Below are 20,465 nucleotides of genomic sequence, written 5' to 3' on the forward strand. Positions count from 1 at the left end.
ATGTGTATACACACTATACACATACAATGAAATTTAGTTGACACCCGAAAACCAGGCCCCACACACATAATCCTCAAACACACTCCCACCCACCACAATTCCCCACCCCTAAACCACCCAAACATCCACACAACAGACCAAGTAATACTGTCCAACAGCTCACAAAAGGTGGCATACATAATTCCCTATCTTAATGTCTTACACAGCTGGTTAGCTGAGGTCATGGGAAGTAAATATGGAGTCACTAAGGCTTACAGGAATAATTCTATTTCTCTCACCCTCTCAGATTCTCATCAATTGCTAACCAACCACCTTCTCAACCTCCTTCCCCAAAAGGGAAAAGTTAGAGATTGGTTGATAGCAGTGGTGGGTTTCAACAATTTTTTACTACTGGTTCTGTGGGTGTGGCTTAGTGGGTGTGGCATGGCTTGGTGGGCGTGGCTTGGTGGGCATGGCAGGGGAAGGATACTGTAAAATCTCCATTCCCTCCCCAATCCAGGGGAAGGTTACTGCAAAATCCCCATTTCCTCCCAATCAACTGGGACTTGGGAGGCAGAGAATAGATGGGGGTGGGGCCAGTCAGGATTTTTACTACCGGTTCTCCGAACTACTCAAAATTTCCGCTACCGGTTCTCCAGAACTGGTTAGAACCTGCTGAAACCCACCTCTGGTTGATAGTTATTGAAAACTATTTATTCCGAGAGGGGAGGGTGTACCACTGCCTCTTTCAATATTGGGGGCATCCTCCCCTCTGTCAGAGAGGCCAACACTTTGACATGGACCCATACACAGATTCACCACCTGTTCTGCCCCAGCTCCAGATTCCCAAGGATTGTGACACACACCAACGGTCCTTATCAAAGTTATAACGTACCAAGAATAAACAAAGTCTCGCAAAGGTTGGCAACCAGCCCAGAAAACAAGATACGATAAGACACTCACTCTTCAAAAATGCTCTGTAATAACAACTGGAACGTTGTTTCCAGCCAAAAATTACTAACTGCATGCGACTTAAATAGGCTAAGGGAGTGGCCAATTATCCTCAAACCTTACTCTCGAGTAGACCTCCTCCTCCTGAGTAGCCACTCCTGCCTTTTGGCAGCCCTGCGTGCTCGAGCATTGAGGAGAGGCTCCTCCACTTCGCTCTCTCCACTTGAAGGAGCCTCTGGAGGTTCTGAAGGCCCAGGCTGAGTCTCTGCCTCTGGCACCACATCCTCCTCAGCCTCCTCGCTGTCTGACGCGAGCGCCGGCTGTGCAGGCTGCTGGCGCGACCCCACATCAGCCTCGTCGTCGTCGGGATCAGCCACAATCCGCACAGGCCGCTGGCGGGCCACAACACCTCCCTGGCTGCTTTTACAACCCAGGAGACGTCGGGATCCAATAAGCAGGTGATTAAAGTGACAGCACAGGAGGCCCCGTCCACTTCCTCAAGAGTCACCGGCTCCAATGCACCGAGACAACTCCAACAGACAATGCCACAGGCACCTCGGCCTCTCCTATTCAGTCCCAGTTAAGGTCAGAGTCTGTCTGAGCGATAACCAGAGAGGCTCAGCAATCCTCATAGTGGCCCAACAGATGTTCTGAGGGTTCTTCCATAACCAGAAGGGATTGGGTCTCCCTCAATAGGGCTACTGGATGACTGTCAGCAAATGCAACTTATACCAAAATTGGAGCGGGAGGAAAAAGATTCTTTCAATGCTGGAGAGTGAATGCAAAACGTCCTTGTGTCCTTCGCTTCAGGCCCTCGGTGTCTTGAGCTACCTTCTTTCTTTTCCCCAGCAGCTCTAGTGGGTGTGTGTGTGGGTGAGAGTGTTCAGATAGTGAAACCACCAAGTGAGGCCTGAACAGCAATGAAAAGTTCAACAGATGGAGAGAAACCACAGATGTTCATTTCCGGAGCTTCTGAGAATAGAAACTGTAGATTTGAACGAATCCTGAGAATAGAAACTGTATTGTTTTTTTAAAAAAAGATTTTATTTTTTTTATTTTTTCAAACAAAAAAACAACATAAAAGCATCATCCTTTCAAACAATTACAGACAGTGTTTCGGTCGGTTAAAATCTTTTCGTGCTCACAAACTCTTCAAGATATCAATATATGACAGATGTTTCTTTTCCACTAAGGAAAAAAAAAAACAAATTTTTACACATTTTATCTTCATTTCATTTCATTTCTATTCTGAGAATAGAAACTGTATTGTTGAACAGCTTCTGGGAAGATGGCTGGAAGGGCTTATAAGATCTTGGGGGAATTTTGTCAGAGGGCTGTTGGATACCACCATTTCTGGGCCTCTGCTCTCCTGTACTCACAGGCAGAACAGAAAACCCCAGGCAGAGTCCATTGGAGGGATGGCCCTGTGGACCTTCTTTTTTTTTTTTTAATTTGATTTATATGCCACCCCTCTCCGGAGACTCAGGGCAGCTTACAATGTGCTCAGCAATAGCCTTCATCCTTTTGTATATTTATACAAAGTCAGCTTATTGCCCCCACAACTGGGTCCTCAATTTACCTACCTTAGAAAGGATGGAAGGCTGAGTCAACCTTGAGCCTTGGCGAGATTCGAACCTGCAGTAATTGCAGACAGCTGGTCTTAATAACCAGCTTAATAACAGGGTGCCTTAGACCACTGTACTACCAAGAGCTTCTTGACCAGGGTGTTTTTCTAAGTTCCAAGCAGCACCTGGAATTGCACTCAGGACCCCATTGCAGGCTATGCAACCCCCTCCCCAATGCAGGAAGCAACGTTGCTGCACCGTCTCATGCCAGCTTTATCAGAGTTTCTTGCAAAAATCAAATCCAGAAGCACACACAGATAACTGAATCAGCTGGATTCATTAACTTCTTTATATTCATAATAACACATAAAGTATAATTACAATACCAACAGTTGATTCTTCAGCTCAGATCAGCAGACATGTTCCCACACACACAGAGTACAGCAGAGAGACTAGACTCATTTTTCTCCGCACAGACTCAGAAGCTGCAGACTAAGACACGCCTTGGCTCCAGTCTGTCTCAGCTCCCAAATAGCCCTCAATGGCTGACTTTGTTACCATATCCTATTCCAGTTAATGTATATACTCTGACAAGCTTCTATGTGGGATGCTTTTTTTGTACGGTTGCAGTTTCTGCAGAGTTTTCCAGGTGTTGGAAGAAATATCCATCTGGTTCAGTTCCAAGTGGGGAGGAAGACATTGGAAACATGGAGGCTGATAGGAGAGATGGTTTAATGGAGCAGAACAATCAAGGACATGGTCCTGGGCAGCTGACCACATGGAGTGAAGAGTGAGGGTTATTTATACCCTCTCTTGGGTCTTGCCCTTGAGCTTCCTGTTCCTGGGGCAAGGGCATGTATTCTATTGGTTGCTGTCAGACTCCCATGGGGTTATGCAGGGGTCATAGCTAACTGTCTGAGCTCCCAGGTTTGGTTGAAACTTGGAGGGTGATGCAATGTCTCCAGGTGGTTGTGCCATGTGGTGAGCTCTGCTGATAGATTATGTCCTGGAGGGTCATGTCTTAATCCCATCACCCTGAAGATGAAGATCTTTTGTCTTGTAGATAGGATAGTCAAATATCTGCTGGGGGCAAGGAGCTGGGCCTGAGTTTCTGTCCCCCTTAAGATTTCCATTTCTCTTTTAGGAAAAATATAATATTCTGCCTTCTTAATATTTTTGAAAATATTTCTAGGAGAGGGGTGGGAGCTAACTTTCTACACAGGGAAGCCCAAGGGAGAGCACACGGCAGTAATCTAACCTGGGGGAATCACAAGAGTGTGGAGCATGGAACTGGGGCTCTCCCTCAAAAAAGGGAGGGCACATAGGGTAGCAGCCAAATCTGGGCAAAGGGATCCCTGGCCACAGGATTTCAACCAGGAGGACTTCTGGGCTGGGTGGGGACAGATTTCAATGCAGAGAAGAGTCTAAGCCTCTTCCCCAATTAGCCTCCTTGCCTTGGGGGTGGGAAACAGATAACCTGCCTCAGTCTTTTCCCCTTCCTCCTCTCTCTTCCTCCCCTTCTCTTCCTCTCCTCTCTTCCTCCCCTCCTCCTCCTTTTTCCTCCCCCTCTCCTTCTCTCTTCCTCCCCTTCTCTTCCTCTCCTCCCCTCCTTTTTCCTCCCCCTCTCCTCCTCTCTCCTTCTCCTCTCTCTTTCCCCCCTCTTCCTCCTCCTCCTCTCTTCTCCTCTCTTCTCCCCCCTCATCTCTCTTCCTCCCCTTCTCTTCCTCTCCTCTCTTCCTCCCCTCCTCCTCCTTTTTCCTCCCCTTCTCCTCCTCTCTCCTTCTCTTCTTCCCCCTCCTCCTCTCTTCTCCCCCTCCTCCTGTCTTTTCCTCTCCTTCCCCTCCTCCTCTTGACGATCCAAGCTTGAAGAGGTTGCAGAAAAAAATTCTCTTAGAAGCTTCTGACAATCAGGCAACTCAGCTTGGATCGTCAGAGCCATTTAAAAGAAAAAAAGTTTTTTTTTCTTTTAAATGTCTCTGAGGATCCAAGCTCTGACATCCAAGCTGACATCCACAGAGCCAAGGAGACCCTATTTGCCTAGGGGTTACAAGGAAGTCAGAGACCGTCTGTCCTGGCCACTTGTTGGAGCATTCACAACCTCTGGAGGCAAGTCGTTCCTCTGATTAATTGTCCTCACTCTCAGGCAATTTCTCTTTAGTTCTAGGGTGCTTTTCTCCTTGGTTAGTTTCCCTCCATTGCTTCTTGTCCTGCCTTCTTTGGAGAAGAGCTTGGCTGCCTCTTCTTTGTAGCAGCCCCTGAGCTATCGGGACACTGCTATCATGTCTCCCCTCGTCCTTCTTTCCATTAAACTGGATATAGAAAAGGAAAACGTTTCCTATGTATGAAAAGAAGTTTCGGGTGCTCCATCACTGGAGGCTTTTAAGAAGAGGCTGGACTGCCACTTGTCTGGAACGGAATAGGGTCTCCTGCTTGAGCAGGGGTGAGACTGGAAGACCTCCAGGGTCCCTTCCAGCTCTGTCATTCTGCGTTCACGCACCAGGCGCCATCCGGTCCTTTGCATGCTGAACCTGGCTGGTGAGAACTTTAAGGGGGGAGGGGGGGTCTCTGCGTGTTGAGGGCGAGGTCAGCCTCTCGGACCTTCCAGAGTGCCGGAGGATGTGCAGAGAGCAGCGCCGTTTCCTTTCCTCCGTGGCGGATCCGCGGACTTAGTGTGGGTGGAAACTTCAGGGGAAATGGGGCGCGGGGGGGGGGGGGGAGCGGGGGAGCGGCCCTGCTATTGGCGGACCTCAGAGGCGGGGGCAAAGGATCCCCCGCCTCCTCCCTGAAGGATCCCCCGCCTCCCCCGCCTACCCGGGCGGGCGAGGCGGAGACCTTGAGCGGAGTTTGGGGCGGGGGGGGGGGGGAGGAAGCCACGGTCGCTGTCCCTGTCGGGGATGCTGGTCTCTTGGGTCGTAGGGACGAAGGGGCGCCTGGCCAGGGGGCGATGCTGCTGCGACGGGCGCCCCTCTTGCTCCTCTGGGGACTGCTGGGCTCCGTGGTGCCGGGGGGCCGCTGCGGTGAGTTTTTGGAAGGAGGGGCGACGGGGCGGAAAGGCAGGCGGGGGTGGGGGGGTCTCTCTCCCCCCTTCAGCCCCTGGGAGGCTCCCTTTCCCTTCACTTTCACTTTCCCTTCCCCTCCGCATTGGGAAGCAGCGCTGCCCCTCTCCGCCTCTCCCCCTCCGGCCTTCCTGAGCGCGGAGGAAGGAAGGGGAGGCTGGGCAGCAGCGAGGCAGCCTCGGCACGTCCCTCTCCTGGCCATCGTCTTCCAAGCCTGACACAGCTGGAGAGGCGGCTGTGGGGATGGATCCGTCCCCTCCTCCCCTCTGGAGTCGCTGGGCCGGCCCGCTCTGTAGAGGGACTCCAAATCCCAACATCCCCAGCCTTGAGACTAGCAACCCGTAGAGCCCAAACCCCGACGCCTCTACCGGATGAGATGGGGAACATGTGGACGCCGCCTTTTTTTTAAAATTTGATTTATATGCCGCCCTTCTCGGGAGACTCAGGGCGGCTTACAATGCGTTAAGCAATAGCCTTCATCCTTTTGTATATTTATACAAAGTCAGTTTATTGCCCCCACAAACTGGGTCCTCAATTTACCTACCTTAGAAAGGATGGAAGGCTGAGTCAACCTTGAGCCTTGGCGAGATTCGAACCTGCAGTAATTGCAGGCAGCTGTTCTTAATAACAGGGTGCTTTAGACCACTGTACTACCAAGGCTCAGCCTTGAAGGACTGAGGAGGTGGCGGCTCTGCCCGTGGGCCCCACTTGGCCAATACCCTCAGGTTGCGTTCACAGGATGCGTGAAAACCCGGGGGTGGAGGAATCTCCTCCTTTCCGCTGTTAATCCGTATCTGTATCTAACTCGGGATGAGTTTGTCTTTCTGCGTGTGGTGGAGCTTCCCAGCCCTGGAAGTCTCCATACTCCGTACTCTGCTGTGAAGCTACAGGCAGCTTCTGCCCTGCTGGTCCTCCGGGCAGTGGGCACTGAGGGGCAAAGGACATGGGTTTTCTTATTGGTGGCTTTGGGGTGAGATACCACCAGTACGCTGATGACACCCAGCTGTACATCTCCACCCCAGGCCACCCCAACGATGCCCTTGAAGTGATGTCCCAGTGCCTGGAGGCTGTGCGGATCTGGATGGGGAGGAACAGGCTCAGGCTCAACCCTTCCAAGACTGAGTGGCTGTGGCTCCCGGCATCCCGATATAGTCAGTTGACTCCATCACTGACTATTGGGGGCGAGTCTTTGGCCCCCACTGAAAGGGCTCGCAATCTGGGAGTCCTCCTGGATAGGCAGCTGTCTTTGGAGGAACATCTGACGGCTGTTACCAGGGGGACCTTTTATCAGGTTCGCCTGATTCGCCAGTTGCGGCCCTTTCTTGATCGGGATTCCCTGTGCACAGTCACTCACGCCCTCGTCACCTCTCGCCTTGACTACTGTAACGCTCTCTACATGGGGCTCCCCTTGAAGAGCACCCGGAGGCTCCAGCTGGTCCAGAATGCAGCAGCGCGGGTAGTGATGGGAGCAACATGGCGCTCCCATGTAACACCACTCCTGCGCGAGCTGCACTGGCTCCCGGTGGTCTTCCGGGTGCGCTTCAAGGTGTTGGTTATCACCTTTAAAGCGCTCCATGGCATCGGGCCTAGCTATCTCCGAGACCGCCTGCTGCTACCGATGACCTCCCATCGACCCGTGCGCTCCCACAGAGAGGGCCTCCTCAGGGTGCCATCAGCCAAACAATGTAGGCTGGTGGCCCCCAGGGGGAGGGCTTTCTCTGTGGGGGCTCCCACCCTCTGGAATCAGTTGCCCCCGGAGATAAGAAGAATCCAGGACCTCAATGCCTTCCGTCGTTCCCTGAAAACCTATCTTTTTCAGCAAGCCGGGTTGGCTTAAGAAGAAATTTTTAAAATTTTGTAAATCCTTTTAATTAGTCTGCGATTTTTAATTTTTTGGGCCAAATTTTATATATATTTTTAAATGTTTTAATATTTGTATTCTATGTTTTTTATCTTGGCTGTACACCGCCCTGAGTCCTCAGGGAGAAGGGCGGTATATAAATTCGAAATTAAATTAAATTAAATTAAAACTAACATAGTTACCTTGTATCTTCATTTGCTTTATTTCCTCTCTTTTAAAATGATGGTCCCGTTTATGAGCTTTCACCATTCCTAAACTGGTAAAAAAGCTGGAGACTAACTCCAGAGAAGAAAAGTTTGTTAGTACAACTTGGGATCTGGTTTATCTCTTTCATCAACTCTAAACCACCTTTTCCCTTACAATGACACCCCTTCTGACCTCAGACCTCATTTTAAGGAACATGGAACATGTGTGATATTGTGGGATGTGCATGTTATGTCCTTTTAAGCACATCCGCCAGGGATTGGCCAAATCCACCAGCGGGAAATTCAAATAGCTGTCAGGGGGCGGTGCGACTGCCGGAGCGAATATAAGGAGAGCTCCGGCAGCGCAGCGCCAGTCTATTCCTACTCAATAAAAGGTACTGAATGGACCTGAGCTGGTCGCGTCTTCTTTTCCTGCACCTGATCTAACAGCGCAAATATGTAACATGTTTGACTACGTGTAATTGATTTCCTATGCAAAGGGGAGGTTGCTTTTATTCTGTCCAATCAGCTTTCCTCTTTGTTGTGTCAACTATAAAAGGGGGGGGAAACGGGGGGCTCAAGTCCTCTCTCCCTTTTGCATAGAGAGACCCCACTTTATCAGGGTCCCCTAATAAGCTTCCTTTAAGTGATCTTGTCAGCCTCCGCTTTTATAGTACTTGCTTGCTATGGCTGCCATTGAAACGGGGGGGGGGGAGGGGGAACTGTCTGGATAGTTGGGAGGGGAAGTGAGCCATCGGAAGCTGCACCCCACAAGACCCCTTGGGCGGATGTGGATTGGATAATCCCGACTGGGCCATTGGGGGGGGGGAGGGTTTTAAGGATGCTTTCTATATGTGATGTTCACCCCTGTTGCCTCAGACCTTGATTTTCTTTGGTTGCATTCAGTTCATCCTCAGCAAAAGTACCTCTCTCTATGAAAATGGAGTCGGGGGTTTTGAGTACTGAAAGGAGGCAAACCTGACAGATCTTCCGACTCAGTTGCTTATTGGGAAGGTAAACTGAGGCAGAACCTAGAGCCAGATTTGGCTTTCAGTGTGTAGGGTCAGGTGGGGGTCAGCTCCACAAGCAGCTGTGTGAACCCAGAGGTCCCCCTCACCAGGGAGGAGCCGGAGCTGCAGAGCCCCCTCCTCAATTCTACCCTTCACCCTGTTCTCTTTCCAGGCTCCCCCAGGCACTCCCTGCACTATTCCTATCTGAGGGTGTCAGAATCCAGGCGGGAGTTACCCCAGTTCCTCTCTATGATCCTCCTGGACGATCAGCCCATCGCTCGAAACCACCATCACACCAGCAGGATGGAGCTTCTGGTGCCCTGGTTGGAAGCAGAGGAGATGAAGAACCTGGTGGTCCTTGAAAGGGAGTTCAGGGCTGACCTGCACTGGCTATCCAATCTCGGCCACCAGACTGCAGGTAAGCAGAGGCAGATTTGCCTTCAAGCCCCAAATTCTCCCTCTAATCTCCCTTTGTGCCTCTTGACACCGTAATCATCAGAAGAGGGAAGCAGGCAAAATCCCAAAGGTGCTTTTTCCAAAGGTCCCAAAGTTTCAGAAAAAGCAGCTTTGGGGCAACCCTGACCTGGATGACTTGAGAACCTCCAAAGCAGGCAAAGAATAGACAGTGGGTGCCTGGAGGCTTGGATGGGTGACATGACTTGGAAAGGAAAATCTCGTTTGACCACCAATGGCTGCAAAGGGCGTAAGGGTGAGAGATCCTTTCTTGTAAAGGAAATAAAGCACCTTCCCCCCCCCTCCAAGATCTCTCTCATGGTCTTCATGATCTGGCCCCAGCCCAAAATCAGTGCAGTCACTGATCACAGCAAAGATTCCGCCCCCCCCCATTAAAAGAAAGAGGGGATCCATTTTCCCTCTCTTGGTGGGTTGCTGTTCACTTGCTAAATCGTGTCCAACTTTTCACAACCTCATGAACCACAGCACACCAGCCCCTCCCCCCCCATCCTCCACTGTTTCCCCGAGTTATGTTCACTGTGTCAATGAGCCTGTCTAACCATCTCATCCTCTGCTGTCCCCTTCTCCTTTCCCAATATCAGTGTCAGCTTTGGAAGCCATATTAGGCCGGAAGCTCCAATGCTGCCACCTTCTCGAGTGTGGAAAAGTAGGAGGGGGATTTAGGAGAGGGGTTGTCTTTAGACATAATAGCATTCTTCCTGTCGGTCAAGGTCAGGGTGATCCAGCATCTGGAGAAGGAGCGGTCAGGGGACTGGGTCGAGATGGAACGGATGTTGATTGGAGTATGTGATCGACTGGGGAGTAAGGGGATGGTTTTGGGGGTTTTGACTTACTGAGGGAAAACCCAGGCTTTTCAGGTTCGGGTTTTCTCAGATGTGCCAGTTTGCCTATTCTAGTAAAGAGAACTTTGGAAAATGCTTGCTTCTACGTCTTTACTTGGAGTTGGGGTTTTTCTGGAACGCTGACAATCAGGTCTTTCCCAAGGAGTCCTCTCTTCTGCTCTGGTGGCCAAAATATTTGAGCTTCATCTTCATCTGGTGGGATGGGGGAAAGAAAACATTTGAATGGCAGCTTGTAGAGTGTTTAGGGGAGAGGAATTTTGGACTATTCCCTCACCATCTGGGTCTCTTTCAGGGCTTCACACCTGGCAGGCGATTTTGGGCTGTGAACTCAGGGAAGACGGGAGCAAAGGAGGGTTTTTGCACTATGGCTACAATGGGATGGACTTCATCAGCTTTGACAAGGAGACCCTGAGATGGGTGGCAGCTCAGCCCCAGGCCCAGAAGGTCAAGGAGATGTGGGAGGATGATACAAGGAAGTCCCAGAGGAATAAAGTCTACCTGGAGGAGATGTGCATTAAGATGATGCAGAAATACCTGCCCAACCAGAAGAAGTCTCTGAAGAAGACAGGTGAGTGACCAAATGGGCCCTGGTTGTACAATTTTCATCTTCAATGCTGCCTAAAATAATTTTTTCAAAGAGAAAAAAACAAACTAATTAAGCAAGAGATGGAGGCTGAGATCCATTTCCATGAGGAAATCTTGCAAAGCAGGAGAAAGTCTAATTCTCACATCCTGTGTTTGGGGCTGAACCAAAAGGTGATTTTCTTCTGAATTTCCATATGGAACATCTGCAAGAATTTGAACAAATTCAATGTGGGAATATGAAAACTAAATCAGCCCCCAAGCAGGACTTTTGGTATGTGTCCCTTTCAAAAATAAAGCTAATGAGTTCAAGACCTCCATCTTTGAGGGTCCCAGAGATCCAGGAGAGGAGAGGGAGCAGTGGGAAAGGACGGCCAAATGAGGACTCCCCTACTATTAAATCCCGGGAACTCAGATTTTGCTGTTTCTGCAGAGCCTCCAGTGGGGAAGGTGAATTACAAGATAGTGGATGACAGCCTGGAGGTCCTCATCTGCCAGGCCTTTGGCTTCTACCCCAAGGAGATCCAGACCATCTGGACCAGGGATGGAGAGGCCTGCAAATATGAGACCCTCCATAGGAACGTGGCCCCCAACTCGGATGGGACCTATTACATCTGGCTGAGCATTGAGATCGACCCCAAGGAGAGGGACCGTTTTCGGTGTCACCTGGAGCACGAGGGCTTGCAGGAGCCCCTGGTCTTGGCCTTGAAGGAGAAAATAGGTGAGACTTTGAGAAGTTACAAAATGGCACCTCTTGGTCCGATGGGTGGCATATAAATTTATTAAATAGATAAAGTAAATACACATCAATGTAGCAGTAGGTTGTTCACCAATGTTGGATGGTTTTCTGCTGTCATCTAAACTTTCCAGAGGGAAAGGAGGGAATTTAGGAGTCCTTGGTGTTGGCTTGGACGGAGGAAACGGGTGAGAGATTGAGCAGCTGTGACACGTTAGGTCTTGGTGAGATGGGCAGCATATATATTTATTTACTTTATAAATAAAGTAAATTTTTAAAAAGGTAGAAGTAGGCTGTTCATCAATGTTGGATGGTTTGGGGCTATGTCATCTAAAATTTACCTACTATTGAAGAATGGACACTAAAAGTAATGAACTTAGCAGAGATGGCCAAAATTTCAGCGTATTTGAAGGACCATTCAAATGAAAGATATATTTTGGAATGGAGAAGATGGGTTGACTATATTCAAAACAAATATGGGATTAAAAAGTTTCAAATATTTTATGAATGAATAAAGAGTCTTTAGAAAGTATTTAAATTTAGTCATGTAAAAGGGGAGTTAAAAGTACAAGAGGGAGATAGGAGTCTATAGATAGTTAGCATATGTTAGTATATGATGGTTAAATGCTATACCGTGTATTTTGCTCTGGGAAGTTGGGGGGGGAGGGTTGGGGAGGGAGGGGGGAAAACATTTGTAAAAATTTTTAAAACTTTTTAATAAAAAATAAATAAATAAACTTTCCAGAGGGAAAGGAGGGAATTGTAGGGTTGTGTTTCGTGATGGTAAAGAAGAGATGATTGAGAGGGCAGTTGGAAGTGGACGCTTGAGAACAGAGGTAGGAAAATATGATACGATACGGAGATGGAAGAGATTGAGAGATAGGAAACTGTTTTGCTTTCTGGCAGAATTATCTGATGGGACAAGTTGCCTCTGGTCCTTCAGTGCCCCTTTCAGCAGGGGAGGCTGGGCTTTTGTCAGCCCAACAGGATAAAAATCAATGTCAGCTACGTCAGAGCTATTCTTTTTTGCAAAACTATAATATTCGAACGGTTGCAATCCGCACGTGCTTCCTTCTCCCTCCATTTATCTTCAGGTGAACTAGGGAGGGCTCAGTTTGACTTAACCTGATCTTTGCCTGGGCTGAAGCCCCTGGGCCTTCTGCACCTTTGGAGGGGAGGGGCTTCCTCCAGGTGGGGGCACTTCCTGGAGGCCAGTGCAGGTTGGGAAAGGCTTCCCTTGATCAGCAGCTCCACTTCAGGGAACTCAGCACCTGTCTAATAGAAACCATGTTTCTCCTCTTTTTAGGAGGCGTAAGGTGGATTGTTTTCGGAATTTTGGCCACTGTGGGAATTGTGCCTATCATGATGTTGTGTCTTTTGTTTCTCTTCCGGAGATGTAAGTGAAACAAAGTCATCCACTGACCCAACCCCATGTCCTTCTGTGTTGACTGAGCTGCTGTGGGTGGGACAGAGCTTCTCTGAGAGTTGCAGCCAGAATCCCTACGAGATCCTTCCCTACAGGCAGCATTTTGAACACGGGTGAGAAAGGGAGAAGAAGCTATGGAGCCATTGTTGTATTCCTGCAAATCCCAATGGATTCCCCACATTCATACGGTGCATATATTGCAACTAGTAGAATCTTCATATTATTATCAGTTATCTCCACTATCAAAACTCTACCTTCTGAATCTGCATATATTTGTTCCGCTTTTATTGAATTTTTAAAGTATAGAACAACGCCTCTCTTTTTGTTTTGCGATAATGATGAACAAAATTTTCCAAGTTTAGTTTGTGCCAATAATTGTTCATGTTGCTTTTTAATATGAACTTCTTGCAAACAAATTATATCGAATTTTAGCTTCTCTAATTTATGGAAAACCTTTCTTTTCACAGCTGAATTAAGTCCATTTATATTTATTGAAATTAATTTTGTTGCATCCATATTCATATTTTATATGTAGGTTTTATTGCTCTAGTTGATCTTACTTCCCGTTGTTCTTTGAATTCCACAATCCCACCAACAGCACCCTCTGTTGATTCAATCATTACCATTTCCTCTTCTGTAGGTTTTGTAGACATCAGTGCAGCTTGTGTTTCTGTTTCCATTGCCACTTCCTTTTCCTTTAAAAAATCTTCATAAAAAGCTCTCACTTTATCAATTGTGTCAAGCCTGTATCTTTGAAGCTGCCATGTTAAGATCAATTCTTCTGGTATCAGCCATCTAAAATTAACACCCTTTTGGATTAGTATCTCTTTTCTCACATCTCTCACTTTCCTTGGTATTTGTTTCAAGACCATACTTCTTTCTCCTTAAATTTCAATGTTTTTTCTCTCGCCACTTGAAGAATTTGTGCTTTAATCGATTTCTTAGTAAATCTTATATGGACTTCTCTTGGTAATTTATTATGCATAGCGTATCTGGTGTGAACTCGATAAATCTCGTCCGCACCATATGTCATCTCCTCTCTTGATATCTCCAAAGCATCAGCAAGCATAGAAATCATGACATTTGCAAGATTTTCTCCTTTCTCTTCCTCCACATTTTGGAATCTGAGATAGAATTCTGCTTTATCCATTTCGAGTTCCACTACTGCACTTCTTTCGCTTTCCACCTCTCTCAGTCTATTGTCGAAGTCTTTCATTTTTTTCCCCTTTTGGTCATCCTTCTTCTCAAGCTCTTGTAGTCTACCTTCATTTTTTTTTTAATTTGATTTATATGCCGCCCTTCTCCGGAGACTCAGGGCGGCTTACAATGTGTTAAGCAATAGCCTTCATACTTTTGTATATATTTATACAAAGTCAGCTTATTGCCCCCACAATCCGGGTCCTCAATTTACCTACCTTAGAAAGGATGGAAGGCTGAGTCAACCTTGAGCCTTGGCGAGATTCGAACCTGCAGTAATTGCAGGCAGCTGGTCTTAATAACAGGATGCTTTAGACCACTGTACTATCAAGGCTCTTTGACATTGCCTGTTGGATGCTTACCACCTTTTCATCTGTCTTTATTAGTTGTTGTTCCATCCTTTGGACATTCTCATTTGTCTTAAGTAATTGTTGCTCCATCCTTTGTGCGTTGTCCTCCAGATGGAGATGCAGAAGGTGTGGTTGCAGCTCCCACTATTGCAGCTTTTTTACTCATTTTATTGTAATCCACTGGTGTAAAGGCCAAGAGGGGAAAAAATTTAAAAGAGAAACAAAAAGGGAAACCAAAAAAGGAAAAAGGAAAAATAAAAAAGCGAAAAATCAAATATGGAAAAAAAAAAAAAAAAAAAGCCAGCTCTTCAGGTTCTTCCAAACCCTAATCCAGCTACGATTCCATTAAAAAAGAAAAAGAAAAAAAAAGGGGGGGGAGGAAAAATTCATATAAAAACAAAATATCAGAGAGAGAGAGAAAAGAAAAAAAAAGTAAATAATAAAAATATAGAAGTCCAAAATCAAAAATCCACAATAGAGAACAATATTTATTTATTTATTTATTTATTATATTTCTATACCACCTTTCTCCTGTAGGACTCAAGGTGGTGTACAGTCAAGAAAAATATAGACACACAAACATCATAAAATTGCTAATTAAAATTATTACTTAGTTTGGTCAATTAAATAAAACCCAGAATTAGATCACATTTAAAAAATCATTCACATGTTCATATGTTTAGCCCCGCCTGTTGGAACATCAGGGTCTTGAGGGCACGGCAGAAAGCACGGAGATCAGGGATATTCCGTATCTCCGGGGGCAGTTCATTCCAAAGGGTTGGAGCCCTCACAGAGAAGGCCCTCCCCCTGGGAGTTGCCAGTTGGCATAATTTGACTGACGGTACCCTAAGTAGTCCCTCCCTGTGAGAACGAACTGGTCGGTGGGAGGCTATTGGTGGCAAAAAACGGTCTCGTAGGTACCCAGGTCCTAAGCCATGGAGCGCTTTAAAGGTGATAACTAACACCTTGAATCGCACCCAGAAGACCACCGGGAGCCAGTGCAGCTCGCGTAGGAGAGGTGTTACATGGGTGTAATGAGCTGCGTCCATAATCACCCGCGTGGCTACGTTCTGGACCAGTTGGAGCCTCCGGGTGCTTTTCAAGGGGAGCCCCATGTAGAGAGCATTACAGTAGTCCATACGGGAGGTAACTAGGGCATGAGTGACCGTGTGCAAGGCATCCCGATCCAGAAAGGGACAAATATGGAGAGTGAACGAATAAAAACCAGAACGAATAAAAAAAAAAAGAGAGAAAAAAAGAGCTTCAGGCTCTTGAATGCCTTAATCCAATTCAATTCTTTAGAAGTCTCAAAATAAAATTTAAAAAAATCTTTTACTTATATTTATCCGGAAAGCATACAGAGAGTTCTCTCTCATACAAGCCTCAAAAAGGTAAAATAAGAGTGGCTGCCCAAAAATGTGATGATAATGGAGAGAAAAATTCCCCTCCACACTTTTCCAAGGCTCCTACTTCAAAGCCACCAAGAACACCTGAATCAACAATACAGATAGATACGGTCTCAGAGGTTCTCTTCACTTATGCTAAACAAACTGAAGCTCAGAGCCACTTTGTTATTATTTTGGTTACCATGTATCTTTCAGCTTTCTGCCTAGATATTCTCTATTCTCTATTCCCTAACCCAGCCAGACCCAGTTTAGCTTTTCAAGATCAGCTAAAGTTGCTGGTTCTTAGATCTGGTAAGATTAAGATTGGGTCACAAAAATCTCACAGTTGAATTAAGAACTACTGAGCCCAGAGTATATGGGGAAATAACATCTGTCCTATATGATCAACAATACTGCCAGAGGTTTAACATTATCATTGTAAAGTTACTGATGGCAGTTCAGTGCAGGTTCCTAGGGAGGCGTTTGGAATAAATCCTTCTCCAACTCAGGCAGGAGCTTCTTCCCCCAAAATAAACTAGCCGTCTTCCTCTTTTGCCATCTGTCAGGCCGGTGGAGGAGATGCAGTAACAATCTGTACCAGGGAGTGGCAACCTCTTCCATTCCAGGGGAAGGATACTGCAAAATTCCCATTCCCTCCCCACTCCTGGGGCCAGCCAGAGGTGGTATTTGCCGGTTCTCCGAACCACTCAGAATTTCCACTACCGGTTCTCCAGAACCTGTCAGAATCTGCTGGATTTCACTCCTGATTTCACACCAGAACTACTAGATACAAGGAGAGTTTTTCCCCCCACATAATCACTCTGCTAAACAACTAATTCCCACAACACTGTCAAACTATTTACTAAGGCTGTATTACTATTCTTCTTCCTCTTCTTTTTTTTGACAAGTTTTATTGGTTTTCCCCCCAATACACACCCACATATTTTTGAAACAGAGTATTGACCATGTCATATCATACAGTATATAATTCATCATATCCAAATATATATTTACTTAGTTACGGTTTCTGCCAAAGTGTTCATTGTCCATATTTGTTAATCAACTCTTAATTTTTCTATTCTTATTTTTTATAAACAGTATCTTCTTTCACCCTCAAATTCTATTTTTTCTATTCTTAATCACATTCATTCTCCTTAAATTTTATTTTTTATTAATTCATTCTTTATCTTAATATATTTAAACGTGTTCGGGGATGGCTTTCTTCCATTTCATCTTTTTTTGTTTTACAGCAATCTTTCTTCTCTTTCTCTTCCTCTCCCTCCCTTCTTTTGTCCTTCCTACCTCCTTCTTCCCTCCTCTCCTATTCCTTCTCTACTTCATCTTCCCTTTCTCCCCCTCCTCCTTTCCTCTCCCCATCTAACCTTCCCTCCTACTCTTATTTTCCCCTTTCCTTTCTTCCTCTACTCCTCCCTTTCTTCTGTTCTTCTCCCTTCCTTCAATCTCCCTACTCCTTCTTCCATCTCTCTCTATTGCTGTATTCATTTTCAATTCAGTGCTTTTTTTTTCACTTTTCTTTCTTTCTCTTCTTCTTTTTGTATTTATTATATCCTCCTTCCTGCATCTTTTCTCTAATTTTTAACTTTATTGCCCTTTTAGTTCTCCCTCTTACTTTTTTCCCATTTCCTTCTCTTTTCTTCTTTTTTGAGAAATATTCTCTCCTTTCTATTTTTATTTTATCACGGTTAATCTCAGTGTGATCATCTATATTCTCTCCTTCAATTATTTTCTTTCCAACATTATATTCTTGCTTCTCATTTATCTTTTCTCTTTCTTTCTTTTTGTATTCTATCCAATCTTCCATTTCTTTGTTTCCCTTAAAAGGTGCTTCTCGTACCTTTTGCAATATCTCCCTTGACTCCTCGTGCTCATGTTCCCAATTTTCCATATTTTCAATTTAAGAAGAATTAATTTTTAACTTTATTTTTATTTTCACATATATAGTTCGAATTCAAGTCTTCAGGATCTGGCCTTCTAAAGAGCAGTCAGGGTTGATCTCCTCTAGGACTGACCGGTTTGATCACCTTGCAGTCCAAGGGACTCGCAGGAGTCTTCTCCAGCATCAGAGTTCAAAGGCCTCAATTCTTTGGCGCTCAGCCTTCCTTATGGTCCAAATTTCACAGCCATCCATTGCAACTGGAAAAACCATAGCCTTGACTATACGCACTTTTGTTGGCAGGGTGATGTCTCTGCTTTTTAGTATGTTGTCTAGATTTGCCATAGCTTTCCTCCCCAGGAGCAAGCGTCTTTTAATTTCTTGCAGTCCCCATCTGCAGTGATCTTGAAGTCCAGGAAAATAAAATCTGTCACTACCTCCATTTCTTCTCCATCTATTTGTCGGGAATTTAGAGGGGCGGATGCCATGATCTTAGTTTTCTTAAAGTTGAGTTTTTGCACTCTCCTTCTTCATCTGCATCAAGAGGCTCTTTAGTTCCTCTTCACTTTCTGCCATTAGAGTGGTATCATCTGCATATCTGAGGTTGTTGATATTTCTCCCGGCAATCTCAATTCCAAGTCCCTATTGCTCAAAGCACAGTGGACCATGTGTGCAGACTTTTAACTGAAGAAGAAGCACTCATGTTAGCCATGCCACACTTGAGAGGACCACCCACATCAAGAGCTCCAGCGAAGCATCCCTTCCGAGGAAGGACCTATGCTCCAAGGATGCCAAGATGCTACATGCCACCCGGGATTGTCCCCAATGAATTCCAGCTCCCGTCTCGAACCAGCCCAGAGGAACAGACTCCAGAGGCAGAGGCAAAGGCGATAGACAAGGTCGTCATGGTCCAAGGCGTGATCCACAAGCTCCACTTGCCACATTGGCTTTAACCAACAATCCACAACCTCAACCAGAGTATAACAGATGACTTCTGTGGACTTTGGACAGTGGTGCAGCGTTGCATGTTACCTACAGAAAAGAACTTTTCACAGAGATGCACGAGCCTGAACCTGAACTACGTGAACTTCATTCTTTTTCCAATCATCCTTGTCAGGTTAGAGGAAAAGGAACTGTTTATGTTGAAGAGCTCGATGCATTTATCCCTGATGTTTATTACATACCAACAGCAAATAGTAATTTGCTTAGTCAGAGTCACTTGTCTAGAGTTTTAAAGTTCCAGGTTCACCACCTTGAAAAAGCAAATTACATAGTTAAAGATGGAGATATTGTTGCTGAAACCATGTTAATTGGTGGTGTTTATTACTTAAAGCCAAAGCCTAAATCACAAACACAGGCAAGTATACAAACTCCAAAAAAGGAGAGCACAGGCTCAGAGAGAGATGTTCCAGAGAGAGATCCTGTTGCTATTCCAAAGGCTCCTAAAGCCAACAAAAGAAAATTAGGAAACAGGTTCCTCAGAGCAAGCCTGAGGTTCCTCATAAAACTGTCAATGTTCAAAATTCACTAACTGGTAAACCTTTGCATTCCAGGTGTATCCATAAGTGGCATAGAAGATTGGGGCATGCCAGTTTCCATATTCTTAGGAAAATGCCGGAAAAGGTTCGCAAAAGGTTTGGATCTAAAGGGGTGTAAGGTGTTTTTGGATTGTGCTGTCTGCAAGAAAGCCAAATCCAAAGCAGCAGCCATTCCCAAATGCGCTACACGCCTGTCAACACGCATTTTTGATTTGGTACACACTGGCATAGTTGGTCCTTTTCCGCCAACACTTGGTGGTAGAAAATATTTTTTAACAATTGTTGATAATTATTCTAGATATGGATATGTATATCCTATGAAGGAAAAATCTGAGACCTTTCAGATTTTTAAAGACTTTGCAGCTCTTGTTTCTACCCAACACCAAGTTCGCATTGCTAGAATCCAGAGTGATAGTGGTACTGAATTCATGTCTCAGCGTTTCCAGGACTGGACGCGTAAGAATGGAATTCTTCATCAGACTTCAGCTCCTTACACACCGGCTCATAATGGAGTCGTAGAACGACAACAAGGGGTCCTGCAAACCATGATGTGTTGTCTCTTAGAAGACGCCAATCTCAGTAGCCCATACTGGGGTGAAGCTATTAAATATGCAAATTACATTGTCAACCGTACTTGGAGCAGTATAATAAATCAGACTCCTTTCTTCATGTTGTATGGCTACAAGCCCGATCTCAAAAACCTCCATATTTTTGGTTCATATGCTATGGTGAACATTCCCTTAGCTGAAAGAAGAAAAGGAGGTCCAGCAGCAAAGATATTGAGATTTATGGGTATTGATAACTCAAAATGGAGCAAATTTATTGACTCCAGACATGTAATTGTGATTTCCCAATCCGCTAATTTTGAGGAAGATGTTGACTGGTCCAGGATTCATTCCAATGATCCTGGAGTTTATTTTCCTAGAGATGATACTGTTGATGCCACACAGTCTGATAACCAAGATTCACAGGCAAATGTTCCATCCACTAGTTCTTCTCAACCTGATGTTCCGTCTTCGCAAGCCGTGGATGCTGATGCTAGCGACGAATGTGAGGATGAGGACGAAGCAGAAGAAGAATGGACTGTTGTTCTGAGGCATTCCAAGAAGGCCACAAAGGGAATCCCTCCACAGCGATATTCGTGGCAACTGACAAAAGCACCCTTGCCTTTGATTTGCAATGTTACACTTCCACCTGATAATTTCACACAAATCAAACATCTTCCTGATTCAGAGCAAGAGAAGGGGTATGAGGCAATGCAGGCTGAAATGGACAGTCTAACGAAACTTAAGGTGTTTACACTTGCAAAACCTCCAGCAAACAAAAAGATCATTGGCACTCAATGGGTCTACAGAATCAAAAGAAACCAAATGGTGAGTCACTGTACAAGGCCAGACTTGTAGCTCAGGGTTTCGCTCAATGTTATCCTGAGGA

Source organism: Pituophis catenifer, unplaced genomic scaffold (genome assembly GCF_029215685.1).
Source record: "Pituophis catenifer annectens isolate HBS135680 unplaced genomic scaffold, rPitCat1.0.hap2 SCAF_2, whole genome shotgun sequence".
NCBI lineage: Eukaryota > Metazoa > Chordata > Lepidosauria > Squamata > Colubridae > Pituophis > Pituophis catenifer.